This window comes from Ciconia boyciana, chromosome 6 (genome assembly GCF_034638445.1).
Source record: "Ciconia boyciana chromosome 6, ASM3463844v1, whole genome shotgun sequence".
In the NCBI taxonomy this organism is placed as follows: domain Eukaryota; kingdom Metazoa; phylum Chordata; class Aves; order Ciconiiformes; family Ciconiidae; genus Ciconia; species Ciconia boyciana.
Window position 1 is genome coordinate 11,353,279 of NC_132939.1, and position 15,978 is coordinate 11,369,256.

Genomic DNA, 15,978 nt, shown 5'->3' on the forward strand with positions numbered 1-15,978 from the left:
TTGCATAAGAAAGCAGTTGGTCTGTTCCAGCTTTTCTGAGCAAGCCATTAGTGGATGTAGCCCTCCAAACTGGGAACTGAAATGACACATAATCTCTCTTTTCCACGAGACCAGGAGCATGGCCACCAGTATACCTTCTCAAACAGGTAAGTGGGCTTCATCAATTTTGTGGCCTCAGTGTAGCCTGGGCAAAATTTACTTGTTGGCTGCATCTGGACTGGAATTAGCCATTAAGGTATCTCTGCATTATAACTCCTGTCACTCTGTTCCTTTTTGCAATAAAAGAATTAAAGGTTGAAAATGGGCCAGAGGGAATGGGAAATCTACAGCCGGTTGGAAGGGCCACCTGCTCAGAAGGAGCGTTCATTGACTTTACATTTTATATCAGTAGGCTAGGCTTGCATGCTCCTTCTGACCATGCATTATAGCAAAACAATGGGGAAAATAAACTTGCATGGGATCAAGTTGTTTTAGTAACATATCAATATTAACATCCTACATGTATAAAACATTGTCCATACCTTTTTGTTCTGTTTTCTTGTCTCTAGGTGACTGTTGTCTAACCTGTAGGTGTCTCATGAATTCAGGCCAGTGGAAAACAGTAAGTAAAAACTGTTTGTTTGAGACATGGGTTTGTTCTGCTGCCCAGGTTTGAAGGGGGTGAGATATCTACCTGCATTTCATTCCAGCATTGGCTCAGACACACAAGCCAATTAGAGTGGCTTAGCAAGGCAATGCATATCGGCTGAACTATGGTTGCTCAGTTATGTCAGAGCTCTTCATGGCATACATGTGAATCCTACATACAGAATATGAATTAGGCATCCAGGCTGCAGCACCGGGAAGGGACTTTTACTCCTGCCTCCATAGTTTTTAATCTCCAAAACCATGAAAAGAGCTATTGCAGTGTGGCAAAGGAATTACTGGGTGACACGTGTTGTGCTTCTCCTATGGCACCGCTATTAACAACTGATGGCTTATGTTATTGGTAAGGAGGAGAGTTAAACTATTAAAAACCTAATTTATGTCTCTTTCTTCACTGTGAGACTCAAACCAGTTTTGCAATCTGTTACAGGTTAACTAGCCAGGGTTAGGCAGGGTGGGGCCTGTAGCAGATTGCAAAACTAGTTTATTCAATTCACAGAGTGAGAAAACATCCTTAAAAATAGGCATTCTAGAACAAGACCAGATACCTTCCCATCAATCATGGCACATCATGCAACAAAACTGACTTTCAGGCCCCTCAGCTTTTGCTGCTGTGTTGAGTGAGGCACTGCGTGCAAGTCACATGCAAGCGGAGGCCACCCAGTATTGTGCTGCAGCTGAAGAGCGTGCCTTTCTTTCAGCTTGGGGCTACACTCAGAGGCACACCCTCACCTGCAGCCTCTCTCCTCTCCTCCATAACTCTATGTGCCAAGTGCAGCTGGTTAATAGATCACAGATCAGACCGACCAGCTGCTTCCAGCATATGGGGTCATGGAGGAGGGGAAGCTGCAGGGCTCCTCTGCAAATGTGTGAGATGCAGGCCTGGAGCTGTCTGGAGATCAACAGGTGACTTCAAGCAGGGAAAGAAATGGAAAAGAGCTGTACTGTTTTCAGCAAAAGAGAGAGGGAATGCAATCTGTTGTCTCCTGCAGAGTTTTGCTCTTTTTGAGAGGGTAGGCATAAATGCAGATGAGAGTTTCAGGCTTACCTTGTGGGGTATCTTGTACAGCTTCATCTGGACGTGGATTGTAACACACAAGGTGGTGACACAGGTGCATCTCAAAGCTCTCCTTCGATGTTAAACTGAAGACGGCGGAATACATGAAGCATGGAAAAAACTACTAAATTACATGAAAAGTCTCTTGTATACGTGTTAAAATACGTGACAGATGGTTTCAGAATTTTGCACTTGTTATCAATGCAGTTCTTTTTATTGCTTACACACAATTCAAATTTTGGCACTGTACAACACTATCAGAGTAGATGTGATCTACTTTTCTTTACGCAGCCAATAGCATCATTGTCCTAGGAAGTTTTCCTAGTCTACAGCCATAGAAAGATCATCAGAAACTGAGAGCCTTGCTTTCACTTACATAAGTGGGCCCTTCATATTGCTCCAGCAATATAAAAAGGTCCTAAAGTTTAAGTTAAACCTAATGTGAAACACTTTAGCAATCCTTTACATTGTCATGGCAGTGGAAATTTGTCCCTACTATAAACATAACACAGTCATGTTCTGCATCTCTGTTATGTTATGTTGCATTATAATGGTGAGACACCAGAACAGATGAACTGGGGAGCCAGAGGAGCTTCCTTCATAGGAAATTTTGAGAAGTTGGGATGTGTGTGTGCCAGGGTGGTCTGGGAGTATTTGATCCTGCCTCAGTGCAGGGCTAGACTGATTTTTTTTTTTTAATCCCTGAGTTCTGCAGTTCTAAAGGTTTATGTTTTCTAAAGAGACAATTTCTTTGTGTGTCAGTCAGTGTGGTCTGGTCTTACCCCCAGAACGTTACTCCATATTTTTGCAAAGGCTATCAGTTTACCCACCGTAGTAATGAAAATTAAAAACTACATTCCTGAAATTGGCCCGTTTCCTAACAACATACCGAAGAAAAGCAAACAGAAAAGGTATCACACATAATTTAGTTAAGATTGCTTCTTTTGTATTTGCTACAGTGTAAACATATATTCCCTTCTTGCTCCCCCAAACTGTCCAGCCCAGCTGAATTGTGAACTGTGATTCTAAGGACATCCAACTTTTGTGCTTTTAAAAAATGTAAACAAAACTTCCCCCTTTCATCTATAAATTCCCCAAAACTGCTTCAAGTCCTGCTCTGTCTAGATGGAAGACTGCTTTTTTCTCAAAAGATGTCAATTTTAAAATGAGGCTGTTACCTTTGTTTCTGAGCACAGTAGCCCCTATTTGTTTCACGCCCCTATTTGTTTCACAGCAACAACTGTTGGGAAGGGACCTTCAAAGACGCCTCTCAGTGAAACTACAGATTTGACAGCTATAACATCTAGAACCAAAAGCAGTGTTCATGTCAAGTGTTAATCCACAACTCTTCTGTCCCTTCGCCATGGAAGTGGCCAGTTTCAAACCAAAGCTGTTCAAATTTCCTCATGCTGCCCCACAGAAGACGCATGGGAATGCCTTCACGGCAACCTACAATGCAGCAGAGAGAGACAGGCAAGCAATCTGGTTTGGGTAACAAGAGTTGCTTGACCGTCATCCCACAAAGCTGCTTTGCAGGGTAACTAGCTCACACGGTGTTTTGGGCTGCTGTGGCTGGGCTACCTGTGGTACTCAAACAAGCTCTGTCACCCCCTGCAATATCAGGTACCTCTACAGTGCCAGTGTAGCCCTGCTCCCACGTTTCGACGATGAAAAAGAAACTTCAGTTTGCATATGCGTTAGTGTCAGCCTTTTGTAGTGTCACATTCGTGCTAGAGAGACAATTGTCCCAAAGGAATTGGACTAGAGCTAGCATTTCCCTTCCGTGGAGTCAATGAAGCAGCCCTCGGTTAGAGCTGCGGTCTGGGTGACTGGAGTAACGAGGTTCTGCAGTCCATAATTTTGCACTGTGCATTTCCTCCCTAAGGAGTCACATGGCTGGTTTATTGAAATCACACACAAATAGGTCTTAGTGCATTTCTTAGCGGTTGATAGTAGAAAAAACTCAGCTAGCCTAATTGTGAAATACGCCGGTGGAACCTGCAGAAACGTGGGCTTTATTCCTGGCTTTGTGACGAGTTGGAGGACTGACTTCAAACAAATCTTTTAACCCCTTTGTGTTTCAATTCCCCTCATCTGTAGAAGAGGGATGCTCGCCCCCTCTGTGCTACTGCCAATGTGCACGGGCTGAGCACATTCTGGGAGCAAGGCTGGGCAAGCCTGTCCTGCTGCTGACCTCCAACACCTGTTCCCTGGATAACTGGAGAGCTTCGGCTCCAGTGGCAGCCAGTAGAAGACTTTACCAGCACTCTATTCACCAGACAAACATGTCTTTTTATTGTTGTTATGGTTGCAGTTGGTTGACAGAAATCCCATAAAACTTGATGTTGTAAAAAATAATAAAAACATTTAATGTTACAAAAAAGTTACTTTGATACTAAGCGCCAAGTTGGCATGAGTAAGAGTGTAGTGTCATGCACAGCAAAACTAACAATGCTCCTTCCACTCATCGAGAGGCTTAGGCCACTCTGGCCAGGCCCCTTGGGTCCCTACACCCCCTCAGCACACACCTTCCAGGAGAAATCCTCAGCAGACCCTTCTTCCACTCTCAGCTGAAGCTTCTTTAGTAGCTTTAAAAGTGGCTCTGGGCTGTGCTGCTCAACTCCAGTTCAGAAACTGCACTTGATGAGGCAAAAGACCCTTCACTCCTCACCATGACTTCATGCTCTGGACCACAAGAAAACCTAGCAGTGACAAGTCTGTCCCCACCCTCTGTCCATGTAATGGCTATATCTGATCATTTGGTGTAAGCCATTTTGTAAGCTGAGATCCTAATTTTTAAACTGCTGCTCAGTAGGCCAGTCATTAGATTTGATCTGCAGTTATTTCTTACCTTGGGATGATCTTTTATAGCATGTGAAGTATTATGAAAGTTAGTATTTTTCCAGGGCAATAAAATTTGCATTTCAGAAACTTTTGAATAAATATTTAAGAAAAAAAATAAATATGTTAGGTAAAGTTTAGTTTAATTTTTATGACTCCTCTGGATGGCAGGACAGCTGTATTGGCTGCATAACATATTTTTTAGAGTTAGAAATATATAGCCATCTGTTCAGCTCATAACATGTGTTAATAGGTCTCTCAAATTTCAATTCAAGAAATAACCATCTTAATAAATAATGTAACAGCAGGAAACTTGGGTTAACTAATGGAGACCTAGCTGTGGTAGTACTACATCTGTCTAAGTTAGTCATTACAGAAAAATTCAGGTACAAAATACTTTGCTTAAATGGGACCTTTAGCTAAAGGCATTAGAAAACTGCATTTCCTGGAAGTTTGGGACTGAGACTAAGAAAAAGATGTAGCCAAAAGATTTCCAGCTTTATGTTGACACTTGGATACATTTTACGGAGATGAGAGATCTTTACCAACAATATACCCAGCCAAGCTTCATAAATTTCTCCTATGGACTTGGTGTGCCAGAGATGACCCTTCAGATAACTTCAGACCTACCTGGATTTGAAGTTCGGACCACTAACTCTAGAGAAAGAAAAAAGCCCATGCAAAATGCCTGAGTTAAGACTACCGTTAAATCAATCTCAAATTGTGCAGTCCCTGTAGGACAATATCCTACTTAAGTGGTCTCAGTGCAGATAATGGTCAGCCCTGAATTTAATCTGAAAGCTGAGTTAGTACTGGATGATAGTACCCTATACTTGCATGGGTATGCATGAAGCAAGACAAATTACAAAATAAAGTAAAAGTATGATCTTTCTTTTTTTTTTTTTTCCTGCTCCAAAAGGCTCTTCTTGCTGCACAGTAACAGGCAGTGTAAAGGGCTGTAACTCTAGGTCTTTGGTTGCCAAGAGGAAGAAAATGTCACTCTCAAGCAGATGGTACTGCTGATGCAGAAGGTCATGGACTTGGAAATTAATTTAAACAACCCAAAACAAAACCAAGGGAATGGTAGGCATAGTCCATTATCATCCATGAATATTGAAAAGAAGGTTGAGGAAGCACAGCAAAAAAGGAATGCCAGTTTTTCCTTGGATTAGCTATATAAAATGCATTTGATTTCCTTAACAAGAACTAGAGGGAAACATAAGCTACCAAAAGAAATCATGGTCAGATCCTTGGACCTGTACAGATGAGGATCTTATCTGAGTATGGGGAACCACAAGAGGACACAGTGTCGCCATAATTAATGGTCCTTATGCCATTTTCCACTGCAAGGATGCATTCCACCCCCCCACCAACCAAGTGGATGCTGGCGGGGCCTAGGCACCCTAGTTGATGCTGTTCCTGGTTCAGCCCTTAATTTTAGGACTGAGAAGCACAGAGAGCAGTTGATATCTTCCTCTCCCATCTCCAGTCATCTTCCAACTATAGCTCAGCAGACTGGTGAATTCCAGTCCTTTGTGGCTAGCACGGGGCAGATGTCATACTGGAGAAATTACAAGAATATGACTTTATGATTTCATAAAGTACCTTCACAGGAACTAATTAGGGGGTAACTTATTAACAGAGAAACCACCAAGTTATGAATGAACTGTCAGTTGATGTGCCAAGTAACTTGCATCAGCAATTACAGTCAGAAACATTCTGGGTAAAAGCACACTTAATAGGACCCTTTCACGGGCTGTGCAGTCTCTGTCACAGGAACAATTTAGTGATTCCTTTGTTTGTGCCAGTTACAGAAGGGCCTGGAAGATCTGTGATCTCTATTCAATTTCTGTGACATGAATTTGCACCCATCTTTGCTATTCATTAACCACTCCCCTCCCCCAACCTTTTAGCTCTTATGGCTGCGGAGAAAATGTGATTCAAACATATTTTGAGAGAGCAAGATCTTCCTGAGTCTGTGAAGAGCCTAATAAGATGCTTGTGAATATGAACTGCCCTATTCATAATAATCAGTAGCTTCATTGGTCTCACAGCCACGGAACTGGTAACTTTTCAACAATATACTAACATTAATTGAATTTTTCATGTGGATTTTGCCACAGACACAGGACATTTCACTTTGTTTCTATACTCTGCTGGAATGTCTAAGCAGCTGTTTCTATCTCAGCACTCTTTCTATGAACAGAAAATCTGTGGGATGATGGTACATCACTCCTGCTCTCTCCATTCAGTTAGGCAGCTGTATAACTCACCTCTGGCTCAGCCCCTGGTAGTGTGGCCACAGTGAAGTTACACCAGAAACCTGGAACCCACACCAAAGTTACATCCCCCGGCACCCACTCCATGCCTTTGTATCTTTAAGCTTGCTTATAAATTGGTATTATCACGTGACAAATTGACCAATCGTCTATCAACCAAAATGTTGTATTTTTTCATGCACTCCTTATCACTAGGACAACTTGTAAACATCCGAGCAGCTTTAAACAGTTGCACACTAAAGGATATGAATCTGACAAGCTTTCAAAAATGCACATCCCCAAACACAGAAATACTTCCCGCACAAATAGCCTCCCATAGCTCATCAGCAGACACAGAGTTTGAAAACTCTAGCAAACAGAAAGAGGTGTGACATCTGACTGGAAAGAACAGCTTTCCATCTTAAATTTAAAATGGAGTAAAACCCCATTTTTTATCTTCCATTCTTCTCTCCCAGATTGCATTTTGTATCCGTCCCTTTTTAAGAATCACATCAAAAAAACCCCACTCACCTTAAAGTTTCCTAAGTAAGAAACTAGCTGTTGGTACAGCACTTCCTATGTGCTAGTATTCAAGGACTTCCAGAATATGATTAAAATATTATGAGCTGCTTTTATGAGAGCTGAAGTCATGTAAGGAGATTTATATAGGCCATTGCAACCTTCCTATCAACTGTAACTTTGCTTAAGGCTACTGTTTATGCTTTCAGAAAATACTGGAGATATCTAAGGTCTAAGGCACCAGAAAAAAGGAAAGGGAGGCAAGCATCTGTCATGTTACATAGAAAATGAATCCTTCTGGCAACCCTGCCCAGCCCCAGATTAATATGGATTTACAATTAACATCATCAGTGAATCAAGCAGCGTTGTAATTGTTTTTGCAGCTATTCCAAAACTTTCTTCTGCACAGACATAACCTAATTCTAACTTAGTGAGACAGAACAGCTTGACACATTTGTTATCTAAAGACCACTTCAGCCAAAGAACATAATGAAAAAGCATGGGAACTTGACTCAGGAGCAAAGGCTCTTCTTTAATACTTGTTCCAAAAATAAAAAAGCTTCTCCCCCCTACATGTCTCATTATTTCTTATTCTTGAAGCTCTAATTTTGCCCCAAGGACTGATTCAAAAATACATTCCCTTTGATAGGATTGCTTAATACTGCTCAGTCAAGTGGGATTAGAGCCTTCTGAGGGAAAGAACATATTTCTTATTCATTTTCTTGACTAATTAGTAAAAATGACTTTGGGAAACCTTAGTTATAGAAGTATCACTCACCTCTTCTTCACAGTGGGTATTAATAATGAGCGTGGACTATTGCTTGATGCCCGAGCACAGCTGGCAGGCAGTTCTGTGACACCGGCCCCAGAGCCTCGTGGAGTAAGGCGCTGCGGCTGCAGTATTCATGCAGCAACTCAGGTCTCATGCATGCCAGGAGCAAACCTGTTATTCCCTCTCACAGGCACACTCTTACTGACTTCATCACTACAGTATCTAAGGGCTGCTACAAAGTTGGACTAACCAAGTGTAACCCTGTTCTGGAGTCATTCCTCCAACTAGTCTTGAGGGAGAACTGAGTGAATGCTCTGCTTATGCACCAGTCGAGGGTAGGGAATATACCTGGGCCCCAGCTCCTGGAAGTAAAGTGACAGGAAGATGAGCTGGAAAAGACCAGACACAATGATGGAATCAGTTTCATGTCCTTCCTTCTCCATGCTATGGCCAGACATAGCCAGTCTTTGCTGAGAATTAATTGGCTAAATATTCCTCCAAAAGCTTTTAAGTTTCTTCCCTTAAACTCAATGAATTTGTAGAGACACACACAGTAAATAAACAGAATGTGCCTGAATCATGCAAACATTGAAAGCTTACTTCCATAGTTTGTTCAGCTATGAAGTTTAGGAAGAAAACAAGGACTATCACTATGTGTGGTACTATGTTTTCACTGTGTATTACACCATCAATACAATAAGGTATTGACACTTGAAACCATTTCCAGTAAGGCAGAGACAAGACAAAATCAAACCCAGGGATCTGAATCTACAGTACTCACTAAATCAAAAGCAGGATTGTTGTTGACGCATATACAAAATAATAGCTCAGACCTTAAAAATCCATGATGTTGACTTACATTTGTGATTTTTTTTATACACAAGACTGTATTTAAAGTTCTTTACATGAGTCCAAGAATATGGCCTGGCCATTGCATTTCCTACAGTTAATTTGCTAGAGTGTTTTTGTAGTCCAGTATGTAAAACTGTCAGGGTGTGATGCAGAAAAACAGGCTTTATGAAAGAGCATGAGACCAAATCGAAATGAACTTCCCAGCAAAGGGAGAAAGGGCTTTTTCTTGTGCCTCAGCACCACTGCCCACTGGCTGAGCTTGGCTGGAATGGCCGCACTACAAACAGCCACCTCAGATGTTTGGTTGGGCCATGAGGCCCCAAAAGGTCTCCTGACTTCCTTGGAAAGCTGTAGCTCTAAGCATTTCTCTCTGGCTTTCTCGGCTAACTGTGGATGTCAGAGCAATGCTCAGAGTTAAGAAGAGAACACAGATCCTGCAAGAGGTGTTAATCTTTTTGCTAAGAGAGAAAAGTATTCTAGAACAAAACCCCCATGCTTTGGGGCACACCTTCCACTCTGCAGTTACTGACAAAAGAAGGATTTCTTCCTTTGCCTAAGTGTCCAGTTACTAGTAACACACTGAAAAGTGGTCTTTTTTGTGTAGAACCATATGCACCAATCTAGGTAATGTCAGGGTAACACGGTGGGAATTGTCACTTCCTCATGCCCAACCAGCATCTTTCACTTGCCATCACAAGTCAATAGGTACAAAAAATAAAATAAAATATAACAAGAACAAAAAGAACCCAACAACATCATTCTTAAAGCACTGCAAGAGCTTCCACTTAGACAAGAGCAGTTGGGCCTATTCCAGCAGGTAATGAAATCCACTTCTCTGTGACAAAATGGGACCTGATTGTACAATTTTATTGCTTGTTTCTCTTTCCTGAAGAAGTTCTGTCCTCAAAAATGGTCTCTGAGCTTGACAATATTAATAATATTGATTCTGCTTGACAATATTTCATGACTTTTGCAAAGACCTGTTGACTAGAGCTGAGTTGTAAAAAAATCCTATTTTTTAAAAAATGTAGCAGAACATGGTGTCTTACCATGTCCACCAACTGTGAACATGACTTTTCATCAGCTATAGGGATTGATTTAATACAGCTGTAACCATGAGGCTTCTGAAAAGCACAGTGGGACCTCTGGAACTCTGCAAGTCTCCCTGACACTTTGATAGAGGCACTCTATGTCCAGATTTCTCTCTTAGGACTAAAACCACCATATCAGGCAAAAAGGAATCTGTGACAGTTTCAGAGCAATTCTATTCCTGAACAGAAGTGCTGGCTCTGGGAAGGTGAGAGCAAGAACCACAGAGAAGGGGGCAGGAATTACTCTCTTATTTCAACAGTGCACAGCAGTGTGACAACATCTGCAGAGCAAGCACAGGGTGGAGCGCCGGGCATGGACGCTATACATATCCCACACACCCAACAGAAGAGTCACTTCACCTTCATCTTGCTTCACCAATGCTTTGGAACAGCTGTGGGGAGAGAAAGACTGAGACTACGGGAGAGGTGGCTTTAGGGATATTTCTGGGCAGGCCTTCAAAGCTCATTTCTTAGCTGTATTTCCGCGGTTGCCCTTGAAGACTACAATGAATAGTCAGTGATCTTGATCCTTCCCCAGGTCAATGCAACAGATCCCGGGGAGAAAGGACTCAGTTCCAGATTCTTTTTAGAGTTAATGGTATCTCACAGTTGTTTCATTCCTCACACCCTGGCAGCATGTGCTAGGAAAACATATGACACTGAGGGCCTCTCTCCCTCTCCATCTCATGACAAGCCTGAAGAGATCATGAGTCAGTCAGTCTGGGGTGGGAGTCAGTAACGGTGATTCTAGGACATGACCTATCTGCTTCTCTGTGTAGGGTATAAGGAAAGGGAGTAAAGACAGCCCACAAAGCTAACAGTGAATAATGGAGTGACTCTCCTGCTTCTGGGGGGTACAATAGCTACCCACCTGTAGCTTGCCTGGCCCAGCAAACTAATTCTGAGCATTTTGGGGATGGAGGAACCGGGATCTTACAGACTGCACGAGTCTGAGAGATACAGGCATGTGTGCAGTCTACCATCTGTGCTAGCTCCAAGTCTGAAAGATTCCAGTGCAGCATTTTACCTTCCCCCAAAATATCAGAGCTAGTCTGAAGAGGCTGCTACATAAAGCCTTTGCTAATATACCTGCACAGAGCAAAACAACATCCGTCAGGGCCAATATTAGAAACACCATACCACAGGGCTATCCCTGGAGGTGCCAGAACCAGTGAAAATGTGGCATGTTTTGTCCTGTTTGGTTGCACATTCACCATGGATCATGTGAATGGCTCTGAGTTTACTGCTGTGGGAGCACAACTGGCATCTTTGAAGCTTGGTGCTGAACTCCTCTGTGTCGAGGAAGAAGGTAGCCCCTTTTGTTGACAGATATCCTGTTGACATGAGGCTGCTGTGGTACAGGCTAGCTGTGCTGCCTGGCGGGCTGTTGGCAGCCCCTGGCTCTCCATGTATGTATTAGCCAGACTAACGTGAGTGCATTTGGGAGAGTGATGAAAGGGCAAGGTTTTTGCTGAACATCCTATGAAACTTGTGAGGAGTTAAGTGTTAGCAAGGATGGATATTCATAAGGTTTGACCTCCAAAGATGCTAGTGACAATCCAGAGGGCTACGAAGCAACGAAAGCCTAGTTCTTCACAATATTTGGGCACCTAAATCCTATCTGTGTTAGTAGGCAGTAGGCCTTTGAGGACGTAGGACAGCAGTTCAGATTTATTTAGATCAGTGCCCACCACAGTCCTAGTGCTTCAAGCTCCTGGTTGACTAAGCCTCGGAGCCAGACAGTAAAGAATGCTTTACATTGGCAGTAAGGTGGACATATCTGAAAAGTCCAAGTAAATTAGCTATGATCATGGTGGAAACAGGGTGGCAGAACAAGGAAAGGAAATCATCACCAGAGACATGGTTCAGTGCCTGCAAACAGAAGCAGATCTAAATAGGAATAATAATATGATGAACTGACGGTACAAAATAAAGTTACAACAGCAGTAGTTAAACACAGAACTCTATTTAGCAATGCAGGCTTGGTTATTAATCTTGCTGGGTTAACGTTTTGGCTAGGAGGCAGTTAAACTTCTGTATTTTGAATTTGTCTTGTTTTTTAATGGAATGAATTTGAAAGTTCTGTAGGTGGTATCTATCAAAAAAACTTCCAGTCTGAAGCACATGATTAGCATAGGACAAATGTTCTATGTTGATATGCATTTGTGATCACATTAAAGATTTTCCTTAAATCAAGACACTTTAATACCCACACGTTCTCTATCTAGCCACTGGGAAGCAGGTCCTGTGGGGTCAGGTAGACCACTCTGGGCTATTTCATCACCAAACAGTTATCTACATCACAACAAACTGTCATGCTTTAGGAAAAAGCAGTTCTACCATGGTGTGTTCTGAATTACAGACAGGCCTTAAATGGTCTCCACAGATGCCAGCTCACTAGTAGACTGGTTCAGATATGCCATCTGTCTGAATGTCTATCGCATGTCTTCAGATCTTTGGGTACATTTTAAAAAGTGTTTTTTCCTGCCTCTCTTCCTCCTCTCATCCTCCTCCTCCAACATCACTTCCTTGAGGATGTAATTCCCCCAAATGGCTTTGGGGCAGCTTTTACAAACGAGTCCCATTTTGGATGCTGTTCTGACTCACCACAGAAAGAATACTCCTCTCTCCTCCTCACACAGTACTGTGCACTCTTAATTTTGTAATACAAAAGCCCTGAACCAAATCCATCCCTAATGTAACTCTACTGAAGTAAATGAAATGACTTCAAGAATTGGCTTGTCTCTTGGTTTTAATACCAGAAAAGTGCCTCATCCAGCATAAAAGTAGAAACTTAGTACACACTTCAGTGTGTTAGACAGCCTCATCATCACAGCACTGTATTTGCTTTTGAATAGGCTTATTATCCATATCTGTTACTTCTAAATCTGGATAGTGCATTTGTTATGCAAAGAAAGAAAATTAGTTTTACTGCTTGAGATAGGGACTGCTGAGACAGCTGAGTTTCAGCATATGTTAACAGTATGACTGTCCTCATTTAAAGAGATATTCAAACCTTTAATAAATTTTTTGGTTTTAAAGATTTCCTCTACTAAAGTGCACGTAACTACCATGTACCATTGCCATCTAGTGGAAAGGTAAGTAAGAACACAGGTTTCCTTCACTTTAATAGCTATCTGTGATAACCATCGATGATTATTTTAGCTAATTTGGAAAACCTCTAGAAGGCATACTGTAAGGTCCATACATCTCTCAATGCCTGCCCTGCTCTCAGGGAAATCGATAGCTTCTATTTACTTTATCTTTTGGTATGGTAAAAAGAAGTGTTTGATTGCTGTTAGCAATCTTACTGATAAAGAGTTCTTCTGAAACAGAGGAAACTTAGCTTGTTTCCTTATCTTTGATTAAATATAACATTCACTAACTTAATTGAAATACATCATCTTAGAGGATTTGCATGGTCAATAAGGATGTATTTCAGAGACAACTGCTGTGAAAGAGGAGGTGGTGGTACAGCAGAAATAGAAATAATGCTATAGTAATGCAGCTTCTCCTTGGCTTCTCTAAAAGAATGAAATTAACACAGCTATTTGCAATTAAAAGCATACGCAAGACTCGGGCAGGCTGGTAGATTAAGCATTTAGTTGAGGAGCTTCTGCACAAAAACTCTTGTCAGGCTAAAAGACTTATTTCTTGTAGCCATTTGTTTAATGAGTTTACATCTGCTGTAACATTCAAAGAAGTCAGTAGATCTCAAGTGTTTGACAGCTGCTCTTAAAAAAACCAAGGAGGATGCACTTTGCTCATCTTCCTCACAGACTTTAGATAAGGATGAGAAATGTTACAGAGATCCACTGGAAAGCCTCAAAGGCAAAATACATGATATCTAGTTTTACTAGATTCTTGATCATTTACAGTTCACCCTAAAACTCCCACACATTTGTTTCTTAATGTCCCTCATGCTCCGTTAAACCTCACTGCAGCAATGTTCCCATAGGAATGTGGCCACTTGCCAGACTCTCTCATGAACATTTCATTAATCTTCTTGGCTCTCATACAAACTACAAAACATTATTTGTTAGCAATTTAACTGTTTTGCTCCCAAATGTGCCAGAAATGTGATCTCTGCTATGCTTTCATTCAAGAAAACATGAGGATAATTATATAGTAAATGAAATGAGTTTTTTTACATTTAGCAAGATACAGTGTCATGAAAGGTAAACCGATTATATCTTGTTTCTGGAATTAATTTTTATGCTATCCTAAACACCCAAATCATTCTCAAATGTTAAGATCTAACTTATACTTAACAAAATACATCTTTAGGCACAATTTTATTTCAGTATATTACACAATGATCTCCGACTTCTTTAATAATTCAGACCATACCATGTAATCTACCTACTGCAGAGGATAACTTAACAGAAAATACTATTTCTGTTTTCTGGAAGTCTGGCCTGACCCACATCCAATGATGTTGAGAAAAGACTACCACTGGCTTTGCAGTAAATATGAAGAGTCTGTTAGCATGCAAAGGTTTGAAAGCACACATGACTTGCTACAGAGGAGGAAAATGATTTAGAGAAAAGCAACTTCATCCTCTGCAGAGCAAGGAAGACTTAATTCCAGATATACAGATACACAACTTTTATTTCATAAAATGGAAAGCTTCAGGGTGGTATCAGTGGATAAAGCTGTCCTCAGGTGCAGATAACACTAACAGTATAGAAGCAGATTTTATCACTCAATTTCATCTGGACTTAAAAACCCAATAGTATCACATAGAGAGACATGCAGATGCAACTCAACTTCATTAGAGAAGTGTAACCTCCTCATTTTTTTAACTTTGCAGTATTGCAAATAATAACCTTCATATGTGTCAACTCCATGGGTTTTTTTGTAACTGATCTATAAGAAGTTCAGTTATTTCCTCAAATCCCATTTTCACTTTGCAGCAATGTGACTGTTTTCAACAATTTGTTTCCATGGCACTGTATGCAAAGTGGTGTGCATCTGCAACTGAGGGGTGAAATTAAGAGTAAAGAGTGAATAAAAACTGCAGCCATTTCAAAGGACAGGATCAGAGAATTAAAGGGAGGGGAATGAACAACAGCACATTTAGAGGTCTTTCTGTTTTCTTTTCTGACTTCTGTAAGTGCACACAAGAAACCAAAACATTTGGGATGTATCCAAACTCAGGCACTTTTGAGGTTTTCCCAGCACTTGTCTGGCTTAATATTGCTCTGCAGTGTAATGGGCAGAGACATGCAGCCATACTCTTCATATTGTGCTGTCACTAAATTGCAGTCTGTGTGAACAGACACATATTTGACCAGCCATGAATGAAGCAATGGCCACAAGCTGTTTGCTGGGTCAGAATTTGGATTTTTTTTCTTAGAATAATCCTCAGGGGAGAAGAAAAAGGTCTGGCAAATTATGTTGCAGAATGTGCTGGATTGTGGCAAAAACTGATTGATACATGCTTTTTCAATCCTACCTTTTAAAATTATAGCAGGGGGATGAGTGGGGAAGTGGTATGAGTGTGTCCACAGAACATGAGAGGTTGATGACAGAAATAAGAAGCTCTATCAGTTGTTGCATGCAGCAAGATAAAGAAACCATTCAAAGCTTTTAATGTTGCTTGGAGAAAAGGAACAGGAATGACATAGTGCTTAAGACCATTTAGGGAAAAAAAATAGGGTTTTAGTGAGACAACGGCGTGATCAGCTGCATGATTTTGATTGTTTGGATGTTGGGTTGATCAACTACCTTAACCAGGGAGAAGGGACACCTAGAAGGTGAGGTAGGTCATAAGGTATGACCAGATGAAGGGGGGTTTGGGAGCTGGGCATTTTTGAAGGGTTAAAGTAGGTAGGAAAAATTTGGTAGAAAGGCTCATACAAGATTTCAGGAGAGTCAGCCAAGGAGGAAATAACCAATGGAGGGGGGAAGGCACCCAGGAAAGCATCTGTTGTTCTTAGA

The 15,978-nt window shown here is 41.4% G+C and overlaps 1 long non-coding RNA gene across 1 annotated transcript in view; it reads right to left on the reverse strand.

The window, feature by feature from the left end:
* Positions 1-15,978, reverse strand: part of LOC140652632 (uncharacterized) — a 29,148-nt gene that overhangs the window by 6,905 nt on the left and 6,265 nt on the right. The window contains exon 2 of the long non-coding RNA XR_012042894.1: positions 1,694-1,788. This is a non-coding gene — a long non-coding RNA (uncharacterized lncRNA). The remainder of the gene's footprint in view (positions 1-1,693; positions 1,789-15,978) is intronic.